The sequence below is a fragment of the Dermacentor silvarum genome, chromosome 5 (genome assembly GCF_013339745.2).
Source record: "Dermacentor silvarum isolate Dsil-2018 chromosome 5, BIME_Dsil_1.4, whole genome shotgun sequence".
In the NCBI taxonomy this organism is placed as follows: domain Eukaryota; kingdom Metazoa; phylum Arthropoda; class Arachnida; order Ixodida; family Ixodidae; genus Dermacentor; species Dermacentor silvarum.
In genome coordinates, this window is record NC_051158.1 from 32,705,088 (window position 1) to 32,717,024 (window position 11,937).

Consider the following 11,937-nt stretch of genomic DNA (forward strand, 5'->3'; position numbering starts at 1 on the left):
GATTTTTTTTTTTCAACAAACATGCAAGTAACAGTGACAAATGCTGCATTGAACGATGAGGACTATAAGAAACACCGCATATCCACGAAGTGAATGACGATGAGTGGGCAAAGCACCGGGGGATCGTTCGGGTAACCGTGAGTCCCCCGTACATTGGCCACCCGAACATGCAAATGAGTGACAACACATGTGTACAGTATATACAATGTTGTTTTATTGGTCGTATATGGTATTGAGGTGCGGACTTCCTTTTCCCTTCATTAAGACTGCCTTGTGATCAGTGCAGCAGCACGGCGACGCCGGCAAGCGGACCCAGAGGCGGCGAGAGCACGGGAAGCGGCGGCAAAACGCCGGAAGCGTTCTCTACCTGAGGTTGGTGGCGCCGATGCTCGGTTCAAGCGCGAGCTTCGCGAGCCCTCAGCTCCGGGTCCGCTTGCTGGCGTTGCCGTACTGCTGCAGCTTCGCGAGCCCTCAGCTCCGGGTCCGCATGCCGGCGTTGCCGTGCTGCTGCAGCTTCGCGAGCCCTCAGCTCCGGGTCTGCTTGCCGGCGTTGCCGTTTTGCTGCAGCTTCCCGCGCCCTAGACTCCAGGTCCGCTTGTTGTCTGCGTCGCCGTGCTGCAGCAGCTTTGCGAGCCCTCGACTCTGCTTGCAGTTGAGCCGCCATTCTCACCTGTTCATCCATAGCGGGCACGCCGTTATCAGAAGCGACCGTTATCATCCATGGCTGAAGAGAGAAAGAGAGCGCGCGTCGGGAACGAACGCCCTTGTGCACCGCAGCGCCTCTAGCGGACTCCATGCAAACCAGAGCTACGGACAACGGGCGACGACGAGGGAGGGACAAGGCTCGGCCCTAAGGTACTTCGCCCCTAATATGCGATTTTCCTAAAAATTATGAGCAAAATCAAAGCAGCGGTAAGCGTAAAACGTCTTTTTTTTATTTTTAGATTAATATGCAAGTCGCATGGTTACCCCACTGAGCTGGAGGAGCTGGAGGCACCTTTCACTGAACCCAAAATTTGGGAGGTCCTCCACGAGCTCAACGGGCACACTGCACCGGGCCTGGATGGAATCTCAAATGAGCTTTTACGTAACTTGGACGGTAAATCCATCGAGAAGCTCACTGAGGAAGTCAACAAAACCTGGGAGACTGGGTTCGTCCCCGAATCCTGGAAGACGGCCTCGGTGGTGCTCATCCCAAAGCCAAGCAAACCTCTAGCGCCGGAGAACATGCGGCCCATCTCGCTTACGTCCAGCGTGGGCAAGGTGGTCGAACATGCGATTCACAATCGGGTATCCCGGTAAATAGAATGCAAAGAGCTATTTCCACACAATATGGTAGGATTTAGACCTCAACTATCCACACAGGACGTCATGCTCCTTATCAAGAGAAATTATTGACAACTACGCCAAGGAAACTAGAGCCATACTAGCTCTAGACCTAACCAAAGCTTTTGACAATATATCGCACAAGTTCGTGCTTGAGGCGGTCTCGGATAAGGGTCTGGGACGTTTCCACGCATACGTTAGCTCCTTTCTCAGGGACCGCAGGGGAGGGCTGAGCGAGAGCAATCTCCTTCGGCTCTACCATTAATTTCTCATGAGCCACATTAATTGCGTCGTTTCAGCGCCGGACTGGGCCAAAAGGGAAGAGGCAAAAATCGATGCACTAATGCGCAAAAGCATAAAGCGAGTTCTAGGCTTGTCCAACAACACCAGCCCCGAAAAGCGCATACAGTTGCGCATGCATAACTCCCTCTCGGAGGTGATCGAGGCCCAGCAGATGGCTCAGGTCGTGCGTCTATCGTCCTCGCGGGCTGGTAGGCACATCCTGCAATCCATAGGCTGCGGTCTTACGGAGACTAACGAGCGTAAAGTGACTCTACCGTCCTCGATCAGAGGTACGTTTACGGTAGATCCACTTCCAAGAAATGTCCACCCACAATACAATGTAGCGCGCAGCATAGCTCGGGCCCGTTCTTTATTGAAATCGGTTGCAGATAGTCCGGATCTCGCGACCTTTAACAATGCAGCCCAGTACGGGCGTTCCGATTGCTTCGCAGTGGTCTCGGTCGACTACACATAGTGGCAAACTCCTATGTTCTGCGTCGGTTAGAAGGGTTTCAGGAAACGGTGGCTGAGCAAATCGGCATCGCTATAGCAATGAAGGACCCATCGCGTCCAATTATCTTCACAGACTCGCGGTCTGCAGCTAGGGCTTTTGCCTCGGGCTCGATCTCGCGGGAGGCAGCGGCCATCCTCTCGGCAGCGAGGGGGCTGCCGGGTTTCACACCATAAAATAGTTCCCGGCCCACATGGGGGCCAACGTACATCCCGATGTTCCCAACGCCAATGAGTTTGCCCATGACCGTGCGCGAAGTTTCGCTCACCGCGGCAATCCCGCGGATTCGCAGGTGGGGACGCCAGGAGGTACAGGGACTCGCTCCTCACTTTCCACTAGGTCATGACTCATTATCATCTCTCTCGGTGGGCTTTTCCACTTCCTCACCCTAAACTCACTCGACCGCAATCGTCGGCCTTCAGGATGCTCCAAATGGTGTCTTTCCCTTCGAGGGGCAGGTTTAGTCACTTCTCGCCCAACATCGAACCGCGATGTCCGGACTGCAGAGAGGCGTATTGCTCATTAGCTCATATGATCTGGCAATGTCCTGCATTACGCAACACAGAGTTCAACAAAGAAGAGGACTGGGAGGAATCCCTTAAAAGCGGCGACCTCTCGGTTCAACTTCGGGCTGTCCAGAGGGCCTGCGAGAGGGCGGAAGGCCACGGTCTTCCGGTCCCTGCGTGGGAGCGGCCCGCGACTGCTACGGACTCCCCCTTAAAGGGGGTGTCCCAACCTAGTTTCTCAGGACCTGAATAAAAGTTATGTTTTTCTGTCTATCTGTCTGTCTACGCCTTGAAGATGAAGAAAATAAATCACACTCGTGGTGTTGACCGGCTCGAGCCAGCGTTATCTACCGTACTCCAATAATTTTATTCACCTATCCACCAACATTTACGCCTCGTCCAATTGGTATGGGTACCAGGACAGATGGGACTAACATTAAACGAGTCAGCAGACTCACTAGTGGCGGCATCTCTTATAGACCCGGTACAGAGGGCTATACGACCTTTGGCATACATCTGCTGCAAAATTTAAAAATCTTTCTGTTCATGAGAAATATGACATGTGTATTAACACCGATTGTCAGCATTTCTGATTTCCTTGGCACAGAAATTTGCTTTCATTTAAATTGGTTTCATTTAGAGGAATGCGTTGCCAAATACCAATGCTTAATTCTTATTCCCACAGGTCTTGCTATGCTCCTACCCGTCAATGTTATTATTGCAATGAACCGAAAACAAATAAGCATTTCTTTATAAAATGTTGTAGGTTCGACATACAAAGAAAGCCACTTCTGGAAGGTTCCCTTCATCAACTTGAACTCGAAATTACGCTTCCGGTTATACTATCTCTTGGAGCGCCAGCACTAGGATACTGCAGTAGGCACGTATATGATGTCACATTTAATTTGTAACCGCAACAATGTGACCACCACGATCATTCCGTCAGTGTGTGTGTGTGTGTGTGTGTGTGTGTGTGTGTGTGTGTGTGTGTGTGTGTGTGTGTGTGCGTGTGCGTGTGCGTGTGCGTGCGTGCGTGTGTGCGTGAGTGTGTGCGTGTGTGTATCCTGGTCTTCATCTGTGAATAAACATCAGTCATCCGTAACAAATATATATATATATATATATATATATCCTCCTGAGACCCGAACACAACTATGGCACATCATCGATCATCATCAGCCTATTTTATGTCCACTGCAGGACGAAGGCATATCCCTGCAATCTCCAGTTACCCCTGTATTTTGCTAGGTCTTCAAGGTGGTTATTATTGTCCACTGTTATGTTATGAACTAGACAAAAACACAATTTTTAAAATTTACATACAATGGTTAGATACCACAAGCTGCGTCTCCATGTCTCAACAATCTCCATCATCTCCTCATCTTCGCTATGGTAAAAACAGCATCTCATTGCTTAAACGCAGAGATGAAGATGGAACTACATGTAGTAGATTGCCATGTTTCTGCCGCGGCCCGTATTTTCACGCAATCTCAGTGATTCCGAAACACACCTCAAGGTTGCCTTCGGTCGTCTGGAACGACACAGAGGTATAGATCAATTTAATGACAAGAATATCAGTAAACCCCGTCTTTACAGTTACACATGCACCGTACTTCATAATAGATATTTTGCGTAATCACTTCCGAGTGAACTTCAGAAAAACGTTGAAGGCAATGTGCAATGTATTGTACCAGGGGTCTTAGGATGTGTGTGTGCATGCGTGCAGTGCGTGCTTCCAAGCTTGAAAGAAGCCCGAGAATACACGCAAAATTGCTGCGCAACTGACCGCTCGGGGGACTTTGCGTGCATTCTCGGGCTTCTTTAACGCTCGGAAAATCACGTTTATGTAGCACAGCATTGAGCTAACAGAAACCTGTAGCGGGAAATTTTCATGTTGCTCTACAATTTTCTCACTGACACTTTTCATGTAATTATAATATTTGAGAAGTTCATTAATAAATTAGACTAATTATCCAATTAGGCAGGAATGCAAAAAATAATGTGGGTATATCCAAGCAACGGCACACAACATTATACCTTGGTTCTGTCCAGCTACATGGCATTTGCATATCTTTAAATATTGGTGCACGATAGTTGGCACATCCTGTATATGTATATTGTGCTGTAGAGAAGCAGACAAAGGGCCATTACGGCGAACGCTGGGTTTACTTCTTTCTCTCACCTCGCTCCCACAGTCCGAGCAACCAATTGAGCCCAAGTGCGCCTCTTTGTCTTCCATGAGATGCATTGCATTCGGCCACGCTGCGGCTTGCCACGCTGCCGAAGCTGGTTCTGGCGGTTGTGAGGGTGCGCGGGTGGCGAAAGCCGTAGTCGACAAGACTGGGAAATGGAATTCGTCGTTGTTGAGCCGTGCAGCGCATGCACAACCAGCTTCTCTGGTGGGCGGCACCGAGTGCTGCGCTCTGGTCGCTGGTTTCGGAGACGATTAGCCCGTCACTGTTAGGAAAATGCGGCAGGAGATCCTTGACGCTCAACCGCTGGTTGTAGCACTGAACGTGGTTGGTCGCATTGATCGCGGCCGGTCGCAATACATTGTGGTTGTCTACAACGTGGCTTCTTCAATGAGGAGGTGAGCATTCGTGTTAGTATGCGACACAACTTGCACTTTGGCAGAGTTGGCGCTGATGTAACAAGGCTCCTCAAGGTGCTCGAATTGTTAGAGCTTGATAAAACGCCACGTGCTGCCCCGCCGTCCTGGTCAGTGCTCATGCCATCTGCAGGAGATGACTGGACCTCGATCTGCATTGCGAAAGGCATATGATAGGATGATCTGGGCCACATGGGCAGGTCTTCAATGAGGATGACCTCGTACCCGCACAGATCTTGAGTATTGGTGATCACAGCCATGTTGGTCTCCCTGGCTCACTTGAGCGAGACGTCGCTAGGCGAGGCATGAAAGTCTCTGCATTCGACCAATGACTGCTGTAGAGTCCGGATGTGTGGGTCCGACGAGTCCAGAAGTATCTCGTTCTTAGGATCCGTGGACATATCGGTGTGGTCCTGGAGTGTTAGCGCTCCATCATCGGAGCTCGACAACCCGTTGTGTGCAGTTGAGCTGTCCAAGGTTGAGGGCGGGAGGGAACCCGATACCATCGCTACTGGAAAAAGAATCGGTGAAACGAACAACACCTCCTGGTCCTTCCCGCCCCACTGCGCTCCCACATATTACGCACTGTCCATGACACACCGGAAGGGGGCACGCCGGCAGGCTCAAGAACGCTTCTGGTGGCCAAGAATTGAAAAGAATGTTCGCGGGGGGCAGGTTGTGTGTTACGGCGCTGCTGTTGAATGCGCAGTTTCAGCGTTGGTTGTCCATATATATTTGAGAGCGGTGTATCAAGCATCAACTTTGCCGACCTCAGTTGTCTCAATAAGTGCAGTGTACATAATTCTAATATTGTTTTTTTATTGCTGGATTAGAGTTGTAAACTTCATACTTGATAATTTTGGAAATTTCGCAATTTTCAGCATAGCTTGTTTCAAAAATTTGACAGCCGAAATAATAAAAAAATATTTTTCCTGGAATTACTACATTTTAAGTTCTTTTACGCGCAACAAACCTTGTTAAGAATCGGTGCAATGGTTGCCGAGATTTCTCCTTTCCTAGATGTATTTAGACGGCAGCTCCCGCGCGGCTCGCAGACAAGCATGACATGGCCAGGCTTTAACAAACTGCACCGCTAGCAAATTGTCTGCGGCACTGAGCCATTTCGCTTTCTTTCTCAACACGAATTAGTGACCCGTCCCGTCATGTGAATCCAGCTTTGACGACAACTTCCTAACGGATATGCAGCAAACTCAGTTTGTGTCTCCTGCGGGAATATGCTTCGCTCAACTAAACCAATTTAACGTTTCTGCTTCCGTATCCGATTATTCTGCTTCCCACCACGAGAAAAGCTAAGTTGCACAATATGATCCTCTATCTACAGTGATGCTGGGTTGGCTAGAAGGAAAGATGGACTAATCGACATGCTGATTGAGAGGATTTATTGATTTTAATGTTCCAACGCAATACCTGGGATTACTTAGTGTGGTTGCTCCTGAATAATTATGGCCACAAGGAACTATTTAGTGCCAAAACAAAGCCTTCAGAACTTGCGCAATTCTGAACACATGACAAGCGTTCTTGGTTTCCGCTTCCACTGGAATGCAGACACCAATCAAATCCGCCAACCCGTGTGCTTGGTATGGCAGAAGGTCAGCAACGGAGTCACCGCGGTGGGTCCGGGAAGGGCGTCGGCGCATTCCAAGGAGCGTTCCACTGCCATCATGTCAAAGACAGCGCGGTCCCGCTCAGAAGCAGTACGTCTTGCCCCCGATGGTGACGCAGTCTTCCGAATGCGGCACGTGCCTGTGCTTGAATACCCACAGCGCGTAGCAGGCTGTCAGCACGACAGGAACGATCACGATGGCGGCCCGCAGCAGCTGCGAACGCAGGAACCAGCCGGCGTACTTCAGGGCCCGAGTCACTGCCGCCAGTCGTAGTTTGATTGCTGGGGCGCCGTACTTGACCCACTAGAGCGCAACAAAAAATTGGAGAACGCTTAAGCTTCGCCTTTAAGAGTGGAACGCAACAGCATTCAAAGATCCCTGACTGCTTATCACGCATCCCGGCAACTGCAGCTTATGTAACCGTAATGTTTACCGGGAAACGCTGGCGGTGAACGCTATGCACGAAGGTGAGCTTTCTGGTGGTTTCTGGTTTTGCTCAACAGGAGCAAAACAGTGGGACAGTTCCGAACAGGTTCAATCAACTGTTTCATAATGGCTCGAAACGAAATCTATTAGCCTTTCCGCGGTGGTTAATTCGTTGAACGGTTCAAAGCAGTTCCATGCAAAACAAAGAAACCGTTCCTAACAATATAAATGCTTCTAACAGATATATTCTAACTAATCTCACAGCAGTATTAAATTCGCTGCTATTTTGAAAATTCTCACTATTCCATGAGCCTGAGCAATGCAAATTGAACAAGATATTCTGTGAAATGAGTCAAGCTCCAGATCTGTCGCGCAGTTCCTTCATTGGAGCATGTATAAAGAAAAGCCTGCAAATAGTTTTTTCATCTGTGCTGGAGGTTTTATGGCTGGTTAAGCAAACTTTGTCTACGGCGTGTATAACAAGCATGAAATAATATAGTAGTATTCAAGCCTCGTCTACTTCGCATCTCAACGTTGCTCGATAAAAAGCCTCTGCCAGAAGGTGGGCGTTTTGAAAGCCATTTTCTTTTGTCCGAGCAGGGGAACTAGTTACAAGGAGCTCCATGGCAAAGTAATAAATTAATAGTAGAGTTGCTACAGATCTAGCCAGCGTGATTGCCAGCCCTGCAGACCTATAGTGTAAGCATAGTATTCCAAAAAGCTGCGCTTCCGGGTGTCACGGAGAAATTATACACGCGGTATACAAGGTGTGCCTATTCGAGAGATATCAGCCAACTGAACGTGACTGTACAACGCCACGAAACAAATCACGGCTTGTTTCAACGCTTCCCGCTTTTCATGTGCAAGCGATGCAGCTAGTGCCCTCAAATATTGCGAGAAAGAAAAGACGCCAACACCCGAGTTCCACTCCCTTGCTGTTATAACCCTCTCTACGTGCCTGCTAAGCAAGTCAGCATGAAAATAGCTTTTTTAAGACTCAAGTACATCTCGACTAGCCAGTGTAACAGTCAGAGTGCTGGGACTCTATATTACGTCCTCTTGCAGAGCTCTTTTTACTCAGCAAAGCCGCGAAGTGCACAGAAGTGTACCACAATCCATGTAATCATTGCATGCAAGCTGAAATCCATCCTTAGTATCATATCTTCCTGCGTATGCGTTATTTTTTTACTATAGCACACATTGACACGTGCACTTCATCCTTTTCCAGGGATTGCTTTTCATCTGCTCACAACTTCAATGTTTTATGGCTCAACACAAGACACACCTGCGTGATTTGGAACGTAACAGAATGCTATTGTTGATTCTATGTGTTGTGTATGTTCTCATCGAGCCTTGCGTAATCAGATTGTATGCGTGACGCGATTAGTGTTGCACTTTCTGGAAGTTATGCGAGCACCAGCAACTACGCTGGAACATTCGGCGAGTCATGTATAAAAGCCGACGCACTTAACCCGCTAATAATATTTCCGACGCTCGACGAGCATGCGCTCCGCTATCATTGCGCTGAGTGTTACCTGTTTCGCTGTGCACAGGTTCACCTAATAAACAGCTTATTTCGTGACTTGCGTTGTGCCACTGTGCTTCCTCACCGTCACTACAACGTGACAATATTGTGTACAATAAATAAACGTGTCGATGCACATAAAATATTTACTGGACTTTTTAGAATGATTTACTAGTTATGTGCTGGGTGGGAATTAAGTATAACACAAGGAGAATAACGTTCGAAACTGCTTGTCACACCTCCGCAGTCTAGAAAGCGTCACCAAAGCGTCATGGACGCAGCAGAGACACTTTATTTTTCTCTTGCAGTGGTACAAGTCACTCGCCAAACTGGGACAATGCTCGTAACCAAGCCGTGCCTCAAAGCTATCCATTCCCCACTTGTTCCCACTTATGTCTTGCAGCGCGCTCTCATTCGTCAATACAGAGCTGTGTGGATTCTATCAGCAGGCGTCAATGATTCTGCAAAGCTCACCAACAGGACCTGTTCCATTGCCACGGAGCTGGCAGTACGAGTAGCTTTCACTTACATCTTCAAACAGCTAGTGATCTCCGCAGGCTCACGCGGTGCCCTGTTATCCCTGAAATCACCACATCCAACAACCACACCATCTACGACATAAAACACGCACACAGAAACTGATTGTGGTATATGCAGCACAGCCTTGCTCTGCAGTGGTTGCCTTCGCATTGCGGAGTAGCGGGCAATGTACATGCAGACCGTGCTGTTGATTCAGCACATAACTCCACAGAGCTACTCCTCTATTTATTCGAATATAAGGCGAGGTTATTTCCCCGAAATTTTAGCCTCGGAGTCACTCCCCGCCTTGTACGCGAATTTTGCCTTTAGGTGCGGCTTCACGGCAGCGAGAATTTCGCCTTGCAGTGTGGCTTTACTGCAGCGCACGCCATGTTGCCATGAAGCCACACTATAAGGAGAAAGTCACGTTGCTGTGAAGCCTCACCTGATGGCAAATTTCGCATATATACCGCACTCCACGTGTTGAAGTTTCCTTCGCCACCTATTTCATGATCGCCATTTTGCATTTTGGCTATGTTAGTAATTCAAGATTTCAGGTGATCCCCACCGAATGTCGATAATCCATCGGCCACTCTGTATCGCTGTATTTTGGTGTGCATACTTGTTTTTTGTTTTTTGTTTTTTTTCTTGAGTCCCCCCGACTGCACCCTCGCCTTAAATCATGACTTCCTTATAATCGAATAAATACGGCAACTTTCTCTTGGATCAGCTCTTTTGTTGCACGGCCCGCGCAGCGTGCTGTCTGGACTGACTCGGAGCAGCAGTACAGGTATAATTTATTTGCACTCACAATCCTATGTGCGAGTTTCGCATGCCATGTGGCCAACAGGCACGATCGGGCATGTCTACACCGAGTTCGTCTAAACGTCGCAAACACCAAACATTTCCTATTTAAAATCAAAACGCATAAGGTCGCCACTGTGCCTCGAGTGCAAAGTGTGGGACGACAATGCCCACTTTATCTGCGCTTGCAGGTTATTTACCCTACAAAGAACGGCCTTAATGTCCGCGCTGAACACTCCACAATGACCGTCCTCCCGTGAGCTAAGACACACAACAAAGGCATTTTTCAGTTCCCTTAGGGACACTGGCCTCAATGAGACACATTAGTCGAGTGTTGGTTGAGTGGTGTGTTTTGTGTATGTTGTGTGCATCTGTTGTGCAGAGTTGCGGAGTGGCAACTACGGAGTTTGAATGATTCCGGAATCATTCCAGACTTTTTTAAACACCAGGAATCTAATAGGAGTGGAGTGAGCGCACCAGTTGGACAGATGGAATGGGAAAGGAATGGACACCTAGTCTGTAAATGTTGATTTTAAGCGAGACTACCAAACTACAAAACTGGTAATTTTGTCATTCAGACTAAACTAAACTTGGCCAATTCATTGTGTTTCTTCTAGCAGTTCTTCCAGTATCCACATAGGTAACTACTTCTACCGCGGCATACTACGTGCCCATCCTACACTTCTGAAAAGCCAGAAACCTTTCTGCGTAGCATGGTTTAAGTGCGTTTAATAACAGCAACTTCTAGTTGTAAAAAATCACGTTGCAAATCGCTGCGCAAGCCCTCGGTAATTTTTGGAATGCGTACCATGTCTTTTCGCACGTTGTCGAGCGTCCAGAACGCACAAGAGGAGGAGGTCCGTGAGAGGTCCTGAAAAACAAAACGGTGCCCATTAACGTGCCACTAGATGTGAAGCAAAAAATATCGCACTGCAAAATATACCAGTGGCTTCATGCTGTAGCTTCACAGTGCAAAAAAATGAGGACACACGAGAAGACAGTGAGCGCTGAGTTCAGACCGAAATTTATTACACAGAGTCTTGTCTTCTTTTTTTTAAGCTGTCAAAACACAAAATGGACATGCTTGGGAGATAGTCTGATCACACGAACTGAGTATATCTTGCAATCTCATCACAAATTTGTGACTTCTACCCGCTCAGCTACGATATGTTTCTGGCGCTATTTAAATCCACAACATAATGCAGCCTGTGGATGTTTCACCGATATAGCATCCATGGCAGCACCCACATGTCACACAGTAGTCATGAAAAAAAAAACCTTTTAGCCAAAGAGTAGGGAAATCACTTGCACAATGAAGTTGTTCTACAATGCCTGAATCAGGGATTAGCGACAGTATCAGATGCAGGACTTAATAGTGCATTTCGGCTATTGGCAGCGTGACTCCGGTTATTGTGCGCTGGCACGTTTCACTGGTTCATAGATTACTAAATGCAAAGAAAAAAAAAATAGCTGCCTTAAAGAAGGTGCAGCAATCTACACAGTGTGTGGTGAAAAACATAAAGCAATACGTATTCTGCGGATAAAGGCATATCTTGCCTTTTTACCGTGCTGTTTTAAAATTTGCGATTATTCGTCGAACTGTAATGAACCAGTTTAAGTCGGTTCGTACCGTAACCCAAATCGAACTTAAGAGTTTCGCGGCTTAGAACCGTGTTGTAGAGCCATGGCTTGTAGCTTACTGTGTCTGTCAAACTCGGCGTACATGGCACATCCGGTGCTCGTTTGGACTTGAGTATACACAGCCCGAGGCAGGCACCATCAGAATGACGACTACCAAAGCAGCT